Source organism: Mastigoproctus giganteus, chromosome 9 (genome assembly GCF_048544385.1).
Source record: "Mastigoproctus giganteus isolate SK-2022 chromosome 9, ASM4854438v1, whole genome shotgun sequence".
Lineage (NCBI taxonomy): Eukaryota > Metazoa > Arthropoda > Arachnida > Uropygi > Thelyphonidae > Mastigoproctus > Mastigoproctus giganteus.
The window spans coordinates 48,386,018-48,406,647 of NC_143583.1; the positions used below are offsets into that span (position 1 = coordinate 48,386,018).

General features: G+C 37.4%; 1 protein-coding gene across 1 annotated transcript in view; it reads right to left on the reverse strand.

The window, feature by feature from the left end:
* LOC150080206 (protogenin-like) overlaps nucleotides 1-20,630 on the reverse strand; it is a 393,090-nt gene that overhangs the window by 64,413 nt on the left and 308,047 nt on the right. The gene's annotated exons all lie outside the window — the stretch shown is intronic.

Below are 20,630 nucleotides of genomic sequence, written 5' to 3' on the forward strand. Positions count from 1 at the left end.
AAAATCTGACCTTCAGCTGAAACACTGAGGACATTTCTTTCCCACTGAGTAGTACATATTAACATATGCTGCATGATGGTAAAGGGAAAATTATGTATGCCATTATGAAATGCAAAAAATAATAATAAAAAATAAAATAAATATATAAATGTTCTTAAAGAATGGGATATTCTAGTCCATCTAAAAATATCTATAAACATGCAAAAAAGCCACACACATTAAAATTAACACATTAAAAGTAATTATTTAAAGTATTTGGTGTCTTCTTATGAAGGCGCCAATATATTTGGGTTTTTTTTAGGGTCTGTAGCCTAACGAAGGACCCTTATAATGCCACTCGGTTGTCTGTCCGTCACAGCATTATATCTCTGGAACTGCTCAACCTATTGACTTGAAATTTTGCATGGGTTTGTACATCATGTGGGCCAACACAATGCCATATTGATCATTGTTGATAAAAATTTGTCTGAGAAATGAGGGGGGGGAGGCAAAATACTATCGACAACCTATAGCTTATTATACACCATTAGAAAGAGCTCAACGAGTAGCTTTAAAATATAATTTTAAAGCATTTTTAAAATTAAAAATGGCAGTGTCATACAGGAAAATGTGAGTAATTTATGTCCACCCACCTCTATTTCCGTCGATAATGGAGCTAAAAATTTAAAAATCACATCAGCTATGCATTATTCGATGCTTATAAAGGGAAAACTATTCTGATTGAAATCTATCATTTACTTTTTGTGTTAAAATTAAAGAGAACAATTATTTTATTGCATTTCGATAGCAAGCTTCTTTGTACTAAGTAACTCTCCTTTTGGTGATAAAAATGTTGCTAAATAGTTAGTTAATAATTCTATAACGGTCATTTATAAATTTTGCGACGAGAAGTATTTTTTAACAATTTTCAAAGCTGGAGTTGTCCCTGCAAGGAGGTACTCAGAGAGCCAGTGTTGAGGTGGCGGTGGTGGGAAGGCACCTGCACAAAGTCTTGCATGGCCCTCACCTGCCAGTTGCTTCTCCCCCAAGACTTTAATCGCCTCTCCAGGAAGAAGTCGGAGTCACTTCTCCCACCTTTGTCATTCACAACAACTGGAAAGACTCAAATTGACAACGTTTTTGTTAGTTCCTCAGTTACCATAAGGCTCTCCAGTCCATAGTCATGAATGGTCGTTTGCGACTATGGACCCTTCATCCTGAGTGCACGGTACTCAGCAGTTGACCGATTTATTTCATTTTATTTATTTATTATTTAGGCTTTACTCTGAATTTCTTCTATATTCATAGTCTAGGTGACTAGGCCTCTCACCATGTCCAAACAGTTCAACAGAAAGAGACTGGGCTTCCTATATATGTACACCAATGCTAGGAGTCTAGTAAATAAATTTGATGAATTTGAGGTATTGCTCAAAACTTCAAAGGCAGATATTGTCGGGATTTCAGAGACGTGGTGTCACACAGATATAAGGAATGCAGAACTGGAATTTGGGGAGTACAATGTCTACAGAAAGGATAGACAGGATAGGAAGGGAGGAGGGGTTATGCTATTAGTTAAGAAACACATAAAATCCAAGGAAGTGAAGCCAGTCGACATCGCTGGACAGTGCAGTGTCGAGTCAGTTTGGTGTGATATAAGCACTGGGAGATCAAAATTGAGAGTAGGAGTGTGCTATAGGCCTAATGACTCTGATGAGTATAATAAGAAACTGTACAGAGAAATAGAGTGGGCCAGTAAACCAGAGAGTCTCATTATGGGGGATTTTAATTTCCCAGATATTGACTGGAATTTGGGGGCTGGTCACTCACACACTAGCAAGGCTTTTGTGGATTTATTGGATGATTGTTTTCTACATCAGCATGTTCGGGAGGCAACTAGAGGGAGTAATACTCTTGATTTGATTATCAGTAGTGATTCTTCATGCATTAAGAATCTGCAGATAAATGAACCACTAGGTGGCAGTGATCACTGTGTTCTGAAGTGGGATTTACTCAAAGAGGTAACTACCATTAGGGGTAAAGGGAAGGGGTATTGCTTTCGTAAAGGCGACTATGGTGGACTGAGACAGTATTTAAATTCTATACAGTGGGATCAACTGATGATGTTACCAACAGCAAATTCAAAATGGGAAGCATTCAAAGAACTTATCTTGGAAGCTACTAGGCTTTACATACCAACTAAGAAATATTGTTCAAGGTTTAGGCCTAAATGGATGTCAAATGAACTAATGAGGCATATGGCCGAGAAGAAAAATGCATGGGATACATACAAATTAACACATGACACAGAAGCCTATGATAGATACAAGTTGATCTGTAACCAAGTTACAAAGGAGGTTAGGCAGGCGAAGGCAGATTACGAGAAATCCTTGGCAAAGGATGCGAAGAAAAACAGCGAAGAGTTCTTTACTTATGTAAACTCCAGAAGGAAGGGGATGAATCGGATTGGTCCACTTGATATCGATGGGTCAACTGTTGATGATCCTGCTCAGGTAGCTAACAGACTAAATGAATATTTTGCATCGACATTCACACATGAGGAGTTATTCAGCGAGGGGAATGACAGAGGTGTATTCAACTCTGGCAGTAAGCTAGAGAACCTTGTAATAACAGAGTAAAGTGGAGGAGAAATTGTTGAAGATAAACAGAAGAAAGGCACCTGGGGTGGATGGAATCTATCCAGTTATATTAAAGGAGGCAGCAATGGAAGTAAGCAAACCCTTAGCCATAATTATGAGAGCTTCCTTGGACTCAGGGGAGGTACCCATGGACTGGAGGTGTGCAAATGTGACCCTAATTCACAAAGGAGGATCAAAGGCTGACACAAGTAATTATAGACCTGTGAGTTTAACTTCTGTTCCCGGAAAATTAATGGAGGCACTGGTTAAAGAAGCACTGCAGGATCATCTAGACAAGACTTCAGTTATAGCTCAGACACAGCATGGTTTTGTTAAGGGGAAGTCTTGCCTGACCAATTTGATTGGATACTATGATGCAGTCACAAAAGAACTGGATGCAGGGAATAACTCTGATATTATATACTTGGATCTTAGAAAGGTTTTTGATACTGTTGCACATGGAAGACTGCTGCACAAATTGGAGCAGTGTGGCATTGGAGGCAAATTGCTGCTATGGATAAAGGGGTGGTTGAGGGGGAGAAGACAGAGAGTGGTAATCAATGGACACTGCTCATCGTGGACTACTGTTATTAGTGGAGTCCCTCAGGGCTCAGTGTTGGGTCCATTATTGTTTTCTGTATTTATAAATGATATTGATGATGGTATATCAAGCTTAATGTCCAAGTTTGCAGACGATACAAAGGTTGGCAGGGTTGTCAAGGACACTACTGACACTATGCTGCTGCAACAGGATCTGGAAAGGTTGAGCAGATGGGCTGAGAGGTGGCAAATGAAGTTTAACATTGACAAATGTAAAGTACTACATATGGGAAACAGCAACCCCAGAGCAACGTATCAACTCTGTGGTACTACACCGACAGTGGTAGAGAATGAAAGGGACCTGGGGGTGGTTGGGCAGGCAGATATGAAGTTCTGTGAGCAGTGCAGACGGGCTGCAAGAGTAGCTCATGGTGTATTGTCAATGATATATAGGAATTTTTCTAGCAGGGATAAGGAGGTGATTATTCCCTTGTATAAGGCAATGGTCAGGCCACACCTAGAGTACGGTATACAGGCCTGGAGACCTCATTTCAAGAAGGATGTCGAGCTGCTGGAACGAGTACAGAGAAGGGCAACAAGATTAGTGAATGGAACAAAGGGGTGCTCTTATGAAGAAAGGCTTAAGTTTTGCGAATGACAGTGTCTGGAGACTAGGCAGCAGCGAGGTGATCTGATAGAGGTATACAAAGCCTTGAATGGTTTGAGCATGCTCAATGCTGATGGGATTCTTCCTCTTGCTCAGAATAATCACCTGAGAGGGCATAAATTCAAATTGAGGAAAGACAGATGTAGGATAGATGTGCGGAAATTTGCCTTTAGCCAGCGGGTGGTTGGTAGGTGGAACAGACTTCCATCCCTTGTCGTGGAAGTTGATAGCTTAAATAAGTTTAAGGCTCGGCTGGACAGGTATTTCGAACGAACAGAGGGGTGAAGTGGAAGTGGTTATTTTTTATTTATTTATTTTACTTTAATTTTATTGGCTGATGCTGCATAAGCTTGCTTTCTTGCATCAATTGCCTCTACTAATGCTAATGCTAATGACAGTTGTAATTCTAGAAGGATGATTTTTAGAACCAAAAGAAAAACCCTGCCACACCTGCCCAAACCAATAACCCAACATTCTTTCACATATAGGATAGAGACCGTTCCATCAGGTCACAGGGGACTGGGGAGTTGCAATCCCTAGACAGACCTAATGGAGCAGTCTCATTCTGCCATAGGAAATCCAACTATAAAACCAACCAAAACGGAAAGTGGCACATTCTTCTATAACATATACAAAGTTCAGAAGCAATTTATAACCCTTTAGATGGAGAATATTTCAACCAGCATTGATGTAAAATATACAAACTACCCACAATTCATGGTGCAGACAGAAGTTTGGTATGACAGGAAAAACACTGAGGATAGCAAAACAAATTTGTTTTACTATCCTCAATATTTTTCGAATCTTTTCAAATCAATCATATGAGTCAAATAAAGCATTAGATTATTTTGGTTTTCAATTTCTGATTACCTGAAAAAAAACAGAGAAGCAGTTATGCTTGCAAATCTTGTGGGATCCAGTGTAAAATTAAAAGATGTGATTAAATAAATGAGAATTTTATTTTGATTTACTTAATTGTTTTTTTTTTTTTCATGGAACATGTTTTGAAAGTTTTGCTTCATACAACATTCTGCCACAGTATTACTAAATATTTGAATTATCATTAGGGTTGGACGTTTGGGGGGGGGGATCTCCTTAGTATAATAACAACTCTAAATATACTGAACAAGTTCTTGGTAGCAAATGTGATTTACTATGCATTATATTTGTTCAATTGTACATTTACAGAACATTTTGCATGTTATCACACAAGCCACCTCATTCTCTATGCATGAGAATGGCTAATTGCAGTCACAACTTTCAAGGAAAGCATGTTAACATGCATATAGGATGCTTATATGGATGAATCTGTTCTTAAAATTAATCTTTTTACAAAAAAGAACCCTCAGTTTTATTAACAATAACAATATTGAATAATCAACTTTTAATCTTGTATAGGTTGAAAATTTTACATAATGTGACAATGATGCCAAATATCAATTTAACAATCTCTCTGTAATAAGATCTGGTTGATTGTTAAGTCAGCAAATGGTGTGTTTATGGTTCAAGATTAATTGGCAAGAAAAGGGGTACCACAACTGCTATTTCACATATAATACCGAATATAAAGTAGATCCAAAATTTATATTTTGTTCTCAACAGAAAACAGGTTTCCTGTATTTCTGGCTTTCACTTTAATCCATTCAATCACAGTGGCATTTACACAGATCAGAATAAGCTGAGCAATACAAAGTCAGGCGCACATGGCTTTTCTTGATGTAGAACTATGGGAAGCACCAAACTTCAAATTACAGGTACCAAAGATTAAGGGACCAGTGCTATTTGAAATAGTGTGTATAAAGAAGTTTTCAGCAGTGAACCACAGAGAAGAAATAGTTAAATACATGTTTCAATTTAACTTTCACATTATTATTATTTAATTGCCCTTACCAAATACAAAGTATGCTGCACATCATTTATCGAGATTCAAAGCACAATAAAAAGTCCTCTTCGAAGTGACCAGAACGTAGTTTAATTGAAAATGTTGGTTAAAGTGGGGAATCATAAAAAAGTATATATGTGCTTTTACATACTTAAGATCAGTAATTCTTCTCTGATTAGATATTTAAATGTAATGTTCTGCTGCATAGTCCCTCCATTTTTGTACAAATATCATTTCACTGAATGCTGAATCAGGCTGTTGTTCAATATAATGTAAAGCTATACCTAAGGCGTTTTTGGCAGCTGAATAAGGAATTTTCGGCTCTGGATCTGGTTCAACTTCTTCTTCATATTTAAATACAGCTCCATACCATGACAAAAACAGTATGTGATTTCTGCATCATCCATAATTTAGTTTTTCAATAATTGTCACAGGTTTGTTGGAAAATACTGTTGTATGCTATAAATCTTTGGAACCTTCAATTTGCCTGAAGTCAATTAATAAACCACATTCTTCATTATCTTCTTGTAGTTCATGACTTCCATTAGAGTTGGGCCAAATTTATCTCCAAGATTTAGTAAACGTGGAATTTTGTGCTATGGTAGTGCTATATTGTAACACATCTTTGATGTTGATAACTTTTAATGATTTTATGTCCTCCCCCACCCACCACAAAACTGAACTCAAAAATGTCTTCCTGCATTGTCTCTTTATATATTGTAAACACATTTGATATGCAGGTTGGATCAAGGATGTTACTTTTTGTGTTAAAAATGGCCTTTATGTCCTTTTTTTTGAGTTCCTCACAAATAGGATGTGGATTTATCAAACACAAAAAGCAGCAATTAGTGTTACAGTTGCATTGCTGCAGATGACTACCATTATTTTCTCTCTTTGGACAGTTTGGATCTTGGTATAGCACTTTTTATCATTGTTTTTGTAGAAAACATATTATAATTTACATCTATTTCATCCATATTGTACAGTTGTTCACCAATCCATTTTTCTATGTTGATTTTTACAGAAGATTTTTAATCTGTAAATTTTAGAGCAGAACCTCTCCACAATAATACTCAAGACATGAACACTATGGCATTTTTATAATATCTGCACTATCTGTTACTTTGTGTTAAAAATTCTGCATGAGTCTTTTTGATTGATATTAATATCAGTATTAGTAAGGTGAGATAAAAGTAAGGCTTACATAGCACAAGGAAAAAAAAAAAAGTTTTATTTGCCCATTCCTTCCAATTATTTGTCTAAACATTCTTAAATTTATTCAAATTTGTTTAATTTGTGGGTTATTCGAATGAGTAATTTGAATAATAAATCACATTTTTATTTGAATCTGGTTATTATTTATTATTTGGCTATTTGAATATAAGCACAAGGAAAACAAAAATAAGAGGAGCGTGTCATAGACTAAACACCTATGATCAATATAATGAACCGAATCAAAAACCAAATATACACAAATAGAGTGGGACAGAAAATCAGATTATCATAGAATGGGATATTTAAACTTTCTAGATATTGACTGGAATTTGTGGGACGGTCACTTCCAAAGTAGCAAGACTTGTCTGGATTTATTAGATGACTGTTTTCTACACCAGCATGTTAGATAGTTCACAAACCAAAGAAATACTCTGGATCTGATTATCTGCAATGATTAGTGGTTCTTTTAGTGCAGATTTCTAATGTACAAAGGTGGCAGTGACCACTGTGAATTGACGTGGGATTTATATAAAGATGTAATTATTGTTGAGGATAAAAATAAGGGATTTTGCTTTTGTAAAAGTGACTACAGTGGTCTCAGACAGTTTTTAAATTCTATTCAATGGGATCAACTGATGACATTACCAAATGCAAAGTGAAATGGGAGTCATTCAAGGAATGTAATCAGAGAAGCTGCTATGTTTTTTATACCAACGAAAACATACTGTTCAAGGTTAGATCAAAATGGATGTCAGATGAACTGATGAGAATAGTGACAGAGAAGAAAACTACTGGAAAGACGATTCCCAATAGTTTTCTTCGAAGTGTAGCATCCAAACGTCACATATCACTCTTAATAAAGCCAGTAAGCAGTACTGACAGAGAAGAAGATACCTGTGAAGACGATTATAAATTACCAAAAGACACCAAATACTACAGTAGGTACAAATTAGTCAACAATTAAGTAAACAGGGGAGGGGTTTGGGCAAGCTAAAACAGATTACGAGAGAAGTTGTTGGCTAAGAATGAGAGAACAGTGGTAAAGAATTCTTTGCCTAGGTTAGCATTAGAAGAAAAGGGATGAACCACATTGGCCCACTAGATATAAAGTGCATAACTATTGCTTCATATTTACTGGGCAAGATTAATATATTATTGCATCTTCATATAAAAATTTTACACCTACATTCACTGTGAAGAAGTTTAGAGGGTTGGGAATACCAGAAGTAAACCAAATTTTAACTGAGCACTAAATGGCCCTTGAGGTTGTCACAGACATTCTCTCAGATATGCCAGACAAGCTGTACTTGCTACCTGGGAGTCTAAAATGCTAATGGAACTGATATTCGGGTAACACTCAAGTCAAGTGGACCCAATTTCAGATGGTCTGTGACAGCCAAATCCTCTGCTTGCACCTTCACGATGGTGGAACTGTTAGTAATCCTGGGTATAACCTCCATGCACATGCACATGTTGGGTGACCACCCAGGTGTGAACCAACGTAAGCAGGGATCTAGGTGTGATGCCCACATCACATGGAGAAATGCCAACCCTGTGTTACCAGGCAGTACTAGGTGGTATATGACTGTCATCAACCAGTGCAATACCACCACTCTGCTTATTGGAGGCTTGAAGTGGTGTAACCCATGTTTAGTCTCCAGAGCTAAGTTCTGGTCAACCCTTCCCCATCTCTTCCATCATACAGTATGACTGATGACTTGAGGTTATGATGAACATCGTGGCGAGATCCAATCTTCCTTACATTTCGAGAGTATAGCTCTAAATCGGTATTCGCAGGCAGGCCGCTAGTTAGTACACTGGATCGAACCTACTGGTAACTCTCTAGGAGACTTCCGGATCAGCTAGTGTATAATCTTGCTACCTCTACTCTGCCAGATAGTGACTGGGGGGAGTCCGAGTAGTGTGTATGTGGGGGGCATCGTCAAGGATCTGGGCATATTCTTACCATGTGTATGCCATATCCAAATATTTCATTACTTCATACAGCATGTCCCGCCCACATTTTCTTACTATTGAATACACCATAAATTGTGAAACTAATACAGTAAGCTTATCTGCGAAAAGATCTAAACCTCCAAATCATTTCGTAATTCATTTCACAAACATATGTGGTCTCAATTCTAATCTCGAAGATGTGCATTTCCACTTGCAGTCTGCCAAACCCCATGTACTTTTTCTGACAGAATCTCAGTTATCGGTTGATTCAACTACTGCTCACCTCAGTTGCCCAAATCATTCACTGCACGATTCCTTTCGCCTCAAAGGTGGTACTTGTGCACATGTCCGTTCCAATATTCCCTGTCAGAGACTTGGTAATTTGGAATCTCCTCATTTTGATCTTCTCTGGCTTAAAATCTTTCTAACTCATTGGGTCAAATTCATCTGTTGTCTCTACCATTCTCCCAACTCCACTAATCACTTGGAGCTCTTTGACTTCCTCTCTTTCCCCAGTCCAACTTTCCTAACAGTCAGATTATTTTCCTTGGTGATTTTAATGTTCACAACTCCAGCCGGCTTCCATTTTCTAGTCACACCAACCCAGCTGGTCGAGATGCTGAGGCTTTTGCAATTACTAATGACTTTGCACAGATTGTTCATATACCAAAAGAATACTGGAAAATCCTAATCATACAGCCAACACGCTTGATCTTTTTCTCACAAACAACCGTTCTAAGTACACGGTCGAAGTGAGAGGTCCTTTAGGCACCTCAGATCACAACTTGGTGATTGTCTCTTCTCCAATGGAGCCTTTATCTCATGGCTATTCCATGAGATAAAGGCTCCATTGGAAAACTCATATTGTTTGGCATTACAAGAATTCAAAATGGAATGATCTGCGAGATTTCTTTTCTTCTTTTCCTTGGTCGGATTACTTTTTCAAAACTTCTGATACCAATGTTTGCTCAGATCATGTGAGTGAAAATATTCTTGCAGGAATGGAATCCTTTATCCCACAATCCACTTTAAAATCTCATCCTTTATCTGAACCTCGATTTTCCAATAAATGTGCTAAGGCTGTTCAAGAGAATAACGTTGCATATCATAATTGGCTTATTCCTAATTCTTCAGTTTCATTATCTGCCTACACCAAAGCTCGCAACAACTGTAAAGCAATTATTAATCACTCCAAACTAGAGTTTGAATGGGCTAAGAGTAGAAAACTTGCTTCTTCCCATAACGGTAGCCAAGAATTCTGGTCTCTTGCCAAAGTTATTGGCAGCAACTTTTGCCCATCTCTGCTCCGAGCTCTGTCCAAACCAGATGGTTCTGTTGTCACTTCAGCCAAGGATAAAGCTGACCTGCTAGCATCCCATTTTTCTTCCAACCCATGTATTAATGATCTTGGTAAAACACCTCCCACCACTCCCAACACACTCCATTCAATGCCTCCTGTGGTCTTCCGTCAAAAGGATTTTGACGAATCTGGATGCTAAGAAAGCCCTAGGTGCCGATGGTATTTCTCCACTTGTTCTCAAAACCTGTGTTGCTGAACTTACTCCTGTTCTTTGCCGCCTTTTTTCACTTTCTTATTTCAAAGGTGTTTCTTTCTTCAACTTGGAAATTTGCTCATATCCTGCCAGTTCCAAAAGAGGGTGACAAATTCCTCCCATCCAATTAGTTCTATTCTTTCTAAAGTAATGGAGAAATCAGCTAACCGCCAATTCAAACTATCTAGAAACCTTCCATGAACGTTCACCAGTATGGATTCTGTCAGCGTCGATCCTCTGGTGATATTCTGGCTTATGTTAACCATTTATGGACATACACAATGGAAAAGTTCGGTGAAACACAAGCAGTTGCTCTTGACATCTCAAAGGCTTTCGATCATGCTTGGCATAAAGGTCTTCTGAACAAGCTCCCATCTTATGGTCTGCCGAATGTTTTTTGTAATTGGTTATCCAGTTTTCTCTCTGATCGCTCACTGAGGGTTTGGTAGATGGCTCTCTGTCTTCTAACTTCTCCACCAATGCTGGTATACCCCAATGTTCAGTTCTTTCCCCCCACTCTTTTCCTCTTGTATATTAATGACCTCCTTCCACCGACTGGAAATCCTATCTATAGTTTTGCTGATGATAGCACATTGCATTCCACTTTTCATCTTCAATCAGCTTCAACTTCTCGAATATCTGCTACCAATTCCTTAAATGCCAATCTCCAGGTAATTCTCCAGTGGGGCAAAGACAACTTAGTTGCTTTCAATCGTTCTAAAATTAAGTCTTGTCTTATATCTCGCAAAAAAGAATTCTATGCTTATCTTTGGTGACACTCCAATTTCTAGGCAAAATGATATTTCTCTTTTGGGGATTACCCTGACTTCTAATCTCTCTTGGCACAAGCACATTACAAATATTGCTTTCTCTGTATCTAAAAAACTTGGTTCTCTTTCATTCTCGGTATTACTTTTCTTTCAAACAGCTGTTCACTCTGTACACATCTCAAATCCAACCTACCAAGGAATATTGTTCCCACATCTGGGACGGTGCCCCCAAAAAGTTTCTCAGGCTTCAAGATTCCATTCAGAAAAGAGGAGTTAGGGTAATTAATGACTCCTCTCTAACAATCTCTCCGCTCGCTGTGACATAGACATACTGTTTCTGCTGCATGCCTTTTTTACAAGTACTTCCCTGGGCACTGTTCTTCTGAATTGGCCTCTATAATTCCTGCTCTCTCTTTCAAAACAGTCCGAACACGTGCCACCACCAGCCAACATCTATTTACTGTCGAACTTCAACCTTACAGAACCAACTTTCCATCTTGCTCATTTATTCATTCCGCTACCATTTTCTGGAACAACCTTCCTTCATACGTATTTTCTGAAAATTACAGTCTACAGAAGTTCAAGTATAATGTCAACAAATATCTTCTTTCATCTTCTCAACCTCCAACCCAAGCAAAGTACTAAGTACTATAGGTTCTAATACCTCTCACATTTGGGGTTTTCATAAAAAAAAAAAGTACAGACTTATTCAGACTTGACAGATTTGACTTTCAAGAGAAAATAATGGAGCACTGGTTTAGGAAGTAATGCAGGACTACATAAACAGAAATGCAGTTATATGGCAATCATATTAAGGGATTCCTGAATAACTGGATTTATTAAAGTAGCATCATGTCCAATCTGAATGGATACCATGATGCAATAAGAATGGAACCAGATGCAAAAAAAGTTTGACATCATATACTAGATTTCAGAAAAGAAGCTTCTGATACTGTTCCACGTGAAAGACTGATGCATAAATTGGAGTAGGGTGGCATTAGCAGAAATGCTACTGATATGGGCAGAGGGATGGTATTAGGGGGAGAATATAGGGTATTTATCAATGGGCAATTCTCTTCTTGGACTAATATTATTAGTGGAGTCCCCAGGGTTTTACGGTAAACACATTGTTGTTTTCAATATTTATTAATGATACTGATGAAGGCATAACAGGCTTAATGTCTATATTTGCATATGATATAATGTTTGGAAAGGTGGTTAATGACAGTAACAAGGATAGGCTACTGCAAGAAAATCTAGAAAAAATGAGATGTGATGAGAAGGTGATAACTGAAGTTTAACATTGACAAATGCAATGATACTGTGTACAAAAATACCTTTAATTCCATAATATTCCATAAATTTTTTCATGTTTACTCACTTTTCAAATAAGCTTAAAGTTATTTAACTAAATTTGCATTTTTCACTGTCTATTGTTAAGATATTTTCTACATAAAACTTTATTACCATTTTTAGAATTATAAATTACTCAGTCGGGCCACTGTTTAACGAACTCCTTTTATAGCAAATTTTTTTGAATTCCCTTTGGAAATTAAATTTAAAGTAGTTTCAGTTGAGTGAAGAAAATTTTCATATAACGAACCGCTTAGAAGAGACTTAACTGGGTACACACTGTTTGCCCTTCAGGCAATTTATGAAATTAGTGCTGCTGCTAAGCAAGAATTGAGAGAGCTACAGGGTTTACCATTTTACAACTTAGTGGTACCTGGTAAAACTTATCTGACCACCTGTCCTACATACGGAGAAGTCGCGGTGGTCAACAGTAAGCAGATCAAGGGTTATTCCCAATGGGCTATGGTTCACCTTCTACTGCAGTGGTGTCCAACCTTTTCCCGTACAGGGGACATATTCAAAGTTAGAATTCTTTCTGGGGCCGCACTGAGTGATTAGAGAAAAATTAGTGTGTTATATTTTCCATATTTTGTTACAGGTAAAAGGTAGTTTCTGTTTTCATGTTACCGTTTTTTTTTTTTTCAGGCTATATATAAAAAATGCAAATTCCGAATACTTTTGTGTGTAACAAGTCTATGTCACTAATTTATTTTTTAGATTTTATTAAAATTTACAACTGTAAGCACCCCCTTCAAGAATTAGGAGAGAGTGATTTTCTTTTACCCCTACAAATAATCATCTGTTGTTTCGCAAAAGTGCGTTATCCACATTTTCCCAATCTCTGTTTACATGGTCACAGTAGCTGAATATCCAAATGACACCGACATTTTGGACAATTTCAATAAAAAGAAAAAAAGAAAAGAAAAAAAATTCAAATTTAAGAAGTAGTAACAATATTGATGACGAGAGAAAGAAAATGGAGACAACGAAGATATTAAACCTTCTAAACATGATATGTTGGCATTTGGTGAGAACGAAGATAGAAAATTGTAAATTAGGCTTCCGTTAAATGAAACAGATACAATTAGTGATTTTGAGAATACCTAATTGAAAAGAAAAACTGAAGAACATTTGATGAATGCTCTTGAGTACAATTCCAATTTCATCGAGTGAATGTGAACGAGCATTTTAATAAATGAATCTGATCGTCAACCCAACCAGAGCTTCGTTGATGACAAAAACAATTTCTTCACTACTATTTCTCAATTAAAATTATAGGCCCACCGCTGACATGCTTTGATCCAGCAAATATGTCGATTTGTGGCTGCTTTGAAAATGTCATTCAGCAACAGACACAAACAGTAAGAAGTCAGCACAGTGTGTTGGATGAGAACTAAATAAGTTTGGAAATTCTATAAAAACTTTATTAAGAAATTATTTTTACTTATTTTTTAAACATTTACTTATTTTTTTATATAGTAGAATAATAAATGAATGCTAAATAAACTGTGTGTAAATATACTTAATTTGCCTGTTGAAAATAGGAACATTCCAACTCTGCATTAATTCAATAAGGCGTAAGCCTGCTGGTCTTATGTTACTGGGTTTATTTCTATAGAGGTCTTGCAGTGGTGGACTGAAGAGGTATGGTTCAATAGGATGCAGACAGCAACTTTGTATTCAGGCTTTGTATTCAGAGTTTTCCTGAGGAGGCAAAGAGGGGGCTCATGAGCTTCAATATATTAACTATGGATAGGAATGTCCAGAAAGCACCAAGGGCAATCCTCAATGCACTATGCTGTACAGGTTCCAGCCAGCGGAGTGTACTCTTTTGGGCAGAATCATAGATTGGAGCACCATAATCCAAACAGGATCTGATCAATGCTCTATATAGGAGCAGCAAAGATGTACGATCTGCTCCCCAAGACAGGGCAGATAAAGCTTTTAGTATATTCAGCTTTTTGAGGCAGGTAGTACGCACAAATTTAATGTGCTCAAATAAGTTTAATTTCCTGTCAAGGATTAATCCCAAGAATCTGACCTTGTCAGTCAGTGGAATGGTAGAGTTTGACATCCGAAGTTCAGGATCTGTATGCAATTTACGTTGATTGCAAAAGTGAATTGCAATGGTTTTCTGCTGTGACAGACGATAGCCATTGCACACTGCCCACCTTTGGACTTTATTCAGAGATATCTGCAATTGCCGTTTAATGTATCTCATGTTCTGAGAATGGCAAGAAATAGAGAGATGTCAGTGTAAAGGTAAGGTCTGAACAGTATTTGGAAGTTCTTTTGTGATGGAATCAATTCTAAGGGCAAAAAGAGTTGCACTCAATACAGACTCTTGCGGTACTCCTTCTTCCTGTAAAATTGTCATGGAAAGCAAGTTGGGGTATTGAACTTGAAACGAACGATTCTGGAGGAAGTTCCTGATGAATATAGGCAGCTTGCCTTGTAGACCAAGAGCATGGAGGTCACTGAGAATGCCATTACGCCAGGTAGTGTCAAACGCCTTCTCTATGTCTAGGGAAATCATAACAAGATGTTCATTTTTAACAAAGGCATTACCGAATTGCAGACTCAGCTCTGATCGTGAGATCTAAGGAGGACCTGATCTGGTGAAATCCATGCTGATTATTACTCAAAAGATGTTGCGTTTCTATGATCCAAACAAGTCGATTATGGATTATTTTTTCAAGTAACTTGCCAAGGCAACTGGAGAGGGAAATTGGTTGGTAACCGTACAGACTGGTAGGATCTTTTCCAGGTTTCAAAGGCCAGAAATGTGGCATGATGCCAAGAGGTGGGGTAAAGGTTTTCAAGAAAGATTCGGTTACAGAAGACCAGCAGTATTTTTAAATTTTTTTCTTCAAGATGTTGTAACATTACATAATATATTCCATCTGGCCCAGAGGCACTATTACGTGTTGTTTTAATAGCATGTAGTAGTTCAGAATATTGAAGTGGCTGATTATATTGAAGGAATACAGAGATTTGAAAGTTGATGGATTGCCATTCAAACATGGTCTTAATTTTCTGGAAATCCAGAGAGTAAGTTGATGCTGCTGAAACTTGGGCAAAGGTTTTGCCCAAGGCATTTGCAAAGTCCTCAGGAGCAGAGAACTCTTGTCCACTCCACGAAAGAATTGGGGAAGAGGTTTTCGGAAATTTGCCTAATTTTCTTCCATATTAACCTGGAATTAGTGTTTTTGTTTACGGTAGAGGCAAACTGAATCCAGGAATTCTTTTTGGCTTGTCTTTGTGTGAGATGTGCTTTTGCCCTTTAGCATTAGCATTAGTAGAGGCATTTGATGCAAGAAAGCAAGCTTATGCAGCATCAGCCAAAAAAAAAAAAAAAAAAAAAAAAAAAAACCACTTCCACTTCACCCCTCTGTTCGTTCAAAATACCTGTCCAGCTGAGCCTTAAACTTATTTAGGCTATCAACCTCCACCACAAGGGATGGAAGTCTGATAGCCTAAATAAGTTTAAGGCTCAGCTGGACAGGTATTTTGAACGAACAGAGGGGTGAAGTGGAAGTGGTTTTTTTTTTTTTTTTTTTGGCTGATGCTGCATAAGCTTGCTTTCTTGCATCAAATGCCTCTACTAATGCTAATGCTAATGGGCAAAAGCACATCTCACACAAAGACAAGCCAAAAAGAATTCCTGGATTCAGTTTGCCTCTACCGTAAACAAAAACACTAATTCCTTAGTTTCTTATAGTTAATAAGATTAACCATAGTTGGAGATCTACGAAAAGAATTCCACGCTTTATTTTTTAACTTCTTTGTTTTTGTGCATTCTTCATTCCACCAATAATTATGTTGCTGTTGAGAAGGAGGATTCGATAATGGAATTGAGCATTTAGCTGCAGATAATAGTTGTGATGTGACATAATCTGTGGCTTCATCTATCAGCTGTGTTCGTATAAATTTCTCATCCAGATTGATAGCTGATTGAAATTTGATCCAGTTGGCCTGAGAGAATTACCATTTCCTACAGGTTTGTGATAATGGTAATTGGGTAACGAGCAGCTCGCAAACGATTGGAATATGGCCACTTGCCCATGGGATCATCCAGAGCGGACCATTCCATGACTGGAAAAAGAATCGGGGAGCATATTGATAGATCGATTGCAGAAGTTTGTCCAGTTGGTAACTGTATGTGAGTGGATGCACCAGTATTAAGAACAGTAAGGTTTTGCTTCTCCAGAAAGGTTTCAATTAGTAGGCCATGCCTATCTAATTTAGTTGATCCCCATAAGAGGTGGTGGCCACTGAAATCCCCCAATAAACAGACAGGGGAAGTTAACTGCATTAGAAGATTTTCAAGATCTTAGTAACAGAAGCTATGACTTGGTGGGCGATAGATTGATACTAGTGTTAACGCAATGCAGGCTATCAAACGCATGGCAACAACCTCAATATCAGTTTGCAAAACAATTTGTTTGGTCGGGATTTTTGTACTGACCAAAATGGCCACGCCCCCACAGGCCGCATTTGAAGTATTATGATCTTGTCGATAGACAGAATAGTTCTTTATGTTGGTAGAAATTTGAGACGTTAGGTAGGTTTCTTGTAGACAGAAATCAATTAGAGTGTAGCAGTTAATTAAGACTTGAATATTATTAAGGTTGCTATGATATCTTCTACAATTCCATTGTAGAATGTAAGGCATTACTGGTGTTTAGTAGAAGAAGCTGTATCTGACTGTTTCTTTAATGTGGCTGGCTTATGCCGTTCAGGCTTTGGTTTTTTTTTTTTTTTTTTTAAAGAATGGCCGACTAGTGTCCATATCTTCTTCTACATATAATTCTAGGATTGTGTCTTCTTGTCTGGATGAGTCAATTGTATCCATAGACGTTTCTTGGATATTCTTTTTTAAATTTGAGCTTCGATTATTTGATGTAGAAGCAATCACTGGGGAAGGAAAATGAGACGTAGCCGGTACTGTACGTGGAGTATTACTTGCCTAGTTCAACTGTTTCAGGACATTGGACTGTTGCTGAGAGAGAGAGCAGTCCGAGCCCAGTAAGAGATTGAGGTGTTTCTAGGGACTGTAACATCAGTTTGGGTGGCCACTGATTGATATTTTGCGCAATATTGGCATATGTATGTTTATTCATACTAGGAGCAATTAATTTTCGTGCTTCTTGAAAGCTTACTTTATTTTCGATCTTATTTAACGATTTGCTTTTCAGTTTTCCATCTGTCACATATCCTTGAGTAAGCAGGATGGTTTCCTTTACAGTTGGGGCAAGTCATTTCTTTTGCCAAGCAGTGGGTGTGGTCAGAGGATGCACAATTAGGACAAACTTGCTTTCCTCTGCACGCCGTTTAAGAGTGGCCATACTTCTGGCATTTAAAACATCTCAGTGGGTTAGGAATGTATGATCGAATGCGGCAAAGTAGGTAGCCTGCTTTTATCAATGGTGGTAGATTTGGTGTGTTAAAGGTTAGAATAATATTCCTTGTAGGTGTGAGTGTATTTTCTCTTTTAACCATAATTCTTTTCACAGCAATGACATTTTGATCTTGAAGCTCTTGTGTTATCTCCTCCTCCGTGACATTCAATAGATCCCAGATGAATATGACACCTTTAGATGTATTCTGGGTTGCATGGGGAGAAACTTTTACTGGAATTCCAGCAAAGCTTGTAAGTTTTAGCAGTTTCTCTGAATGTTTACAGTTCATTGTTTCCAATAGAAAGTCCCCTGATTGCAGTCTCTCGACTGTCTTAGGAGATCCTGCCAGACTTTCCAGGTGTTTCTGGATAAGGAACTGAGAGAGTTTACTGAGAGGCTGATCTGCAAGAAAGTGCATTATAAGAAATGCAGGACAATTTGTCGCTGAGGAAGTGGTTTTCAACCTCTTGGGATGCGATGTGTTATGGTCAATGTCTAACTCTGGCCGAGAGCTTGTTGGCTCTGGAGTCGGAAATGTATTTTGATCCATGTTTGCTTCTTTTGGCCCTTGGCAGATTAGCTTTTCTGCCAAGATTTTCAGTCCCACCACGGGGAGGCAGGAACAGTGCCCGGTGTGACCAAGTGTAAAGTAGTAAGTGTTAGTAAAAAAAAATATGAAAAATAAAGAAAGGTAGCTTTTCTTTCTTGCTCTGTACAAATACTTTCGCACCAGTAGCTGATATTAAATAAATAAATTTCTTAAGGGCAGGAACTTAAAAGAAATCCAAATCGCTTTTGGATAATCACATTTTAAGCACAGAGAAAATGCTCGGGCACAATCGCTTGGCACCCGAGGTCTACAAAGAAGAGCAGCAATATCAGTAAGGGGAAGAAAGGGGTACTCTTACCAAGAAAGAGTTCAGCACCCGGAAACTAGGCACCTGCAAAGAGATCTGATTGAGCTGTTTAAGGCTTTGAACAAGGTTGAGTAAGCTAAATGTTGATGGCATCTGTAATCTTACTCAGAAAATGCACATAAGGGGATATAAATAGAAATAAGGAAGGAAGGTTGGCTGAGGGGAAATGTGTGGAAATTTGCTTCAAGTCAGATGATAGTTGTTCAGAAACTTCCATCTGGTGTTGTAAAACAGGTAGTTTAAATATATTTAAGGACAAATAAGATTATTACCAATTTTGGTTTCTTTAAAATTGTGAACCGAAGATTTGGAAACAAACTGAATGCAAAATCCTTCTAAATTGTTTAAGATATACTCAGTTAATCATTGAGTAGGTTAAAGAGAAGTTGGTCAAGAGGACCTCTAGTGGACATTCACTATTTTACCCATTTGCATGGCAGAGGTTAGCTCTCAGAGTAAGCTTTGATTGCCAGCTCTCTGTAGGGCATATAGATTTATAATTATTAAATTATAAATGTGCAACATGTGAATTTAAATAAAATTTTAAAAATAAAATCATAACAGCACAAAGATAAACTCACTGCCTATAATAATTAACAGTAAAATCTTGTTAATACAAACTCAGTTTATACAAAGTACTCGTTTATATGAAGTACATGCCATTCCCTTATGAAAGGATAGGCTTTTCTATGTAAATATATTTTTTTATTACAAAATTCGGTTAATATGTATTACAAAGTTTGTTTTCACCCCACGAGAAATAAATATTATTATTTTGTACGTTTAATCCAAATCTTAGCAAAGCTGTCTGATTATTGCCCCTATTATTGCCTCTGGTGACCCGGTTCACTGCTTTCCGAAGGATGGCACCGATTTCTTATAAATTATTTTTGTGTAAAAAAAAAACAAACCAATTTATAGTAGCTACAACATAAGTGCATTTGGAAAAACATCATGTTAAATTAACAAAAGAATAAAAACAGTTTTTCTAAGTTGTTTACATACACATACACTCGCCGCTATCCACGGGATTAAGGTCAGTTAGTTGCAATTGTTATGACAGTTCAAAGAATCTTTTGCTACAGTATGCAGTATTTTTTCTGCCATTTTCTCTGAGTTGATGTCTTTTTCGGAACTTGTCTTTAAATTAATTTAAAGTTTGTGTATATTAAATCTCATTTAGCAGTGTTATGGTTACATAACTTAAATGGATGGAATTGAGCCTGGAAATTAAACTGAAAATTATACAAGAGGCTCATAGTACTGAACTTAGCAAAACGAACATTGCAAAGGAATACAACATCCCTTTGCATAACTGGAAACCGAAAAAAAGAAAAAAAAAAAAACTTGAAAAAGTACGTGACACTGGAGAACCGATAAAAAAAAAAAAAAAAAAATAGGAAACTAATTCCTGGTTTAAGACTTGAAAGTCTTAAGCTTGAAACAAAATGTTTTGAGTTGTAGCAACGAATGCGTGTCTCGATTTGATTTGATTTGATTTTAATGGCGCAAAAACAACTACGGTTATATTGCGCCAGGAAACGATTAAAATATCAACAAAGAAATTCCGGTAACCTTTAAAAAGGTTACCTCGTCAAATTGTTATTTATATATGTGTGTATATATTTATAGCTTGTAAAAACTTAAAAACTGCCGACACGTGGTCGTTGTCTGATAAAATCTGACTGAGTGTATAAGGTTCAGTCGGATGAGTAAAAGCGGTAAAATATATATTGCGAACATGGGTAAAATTAACACAA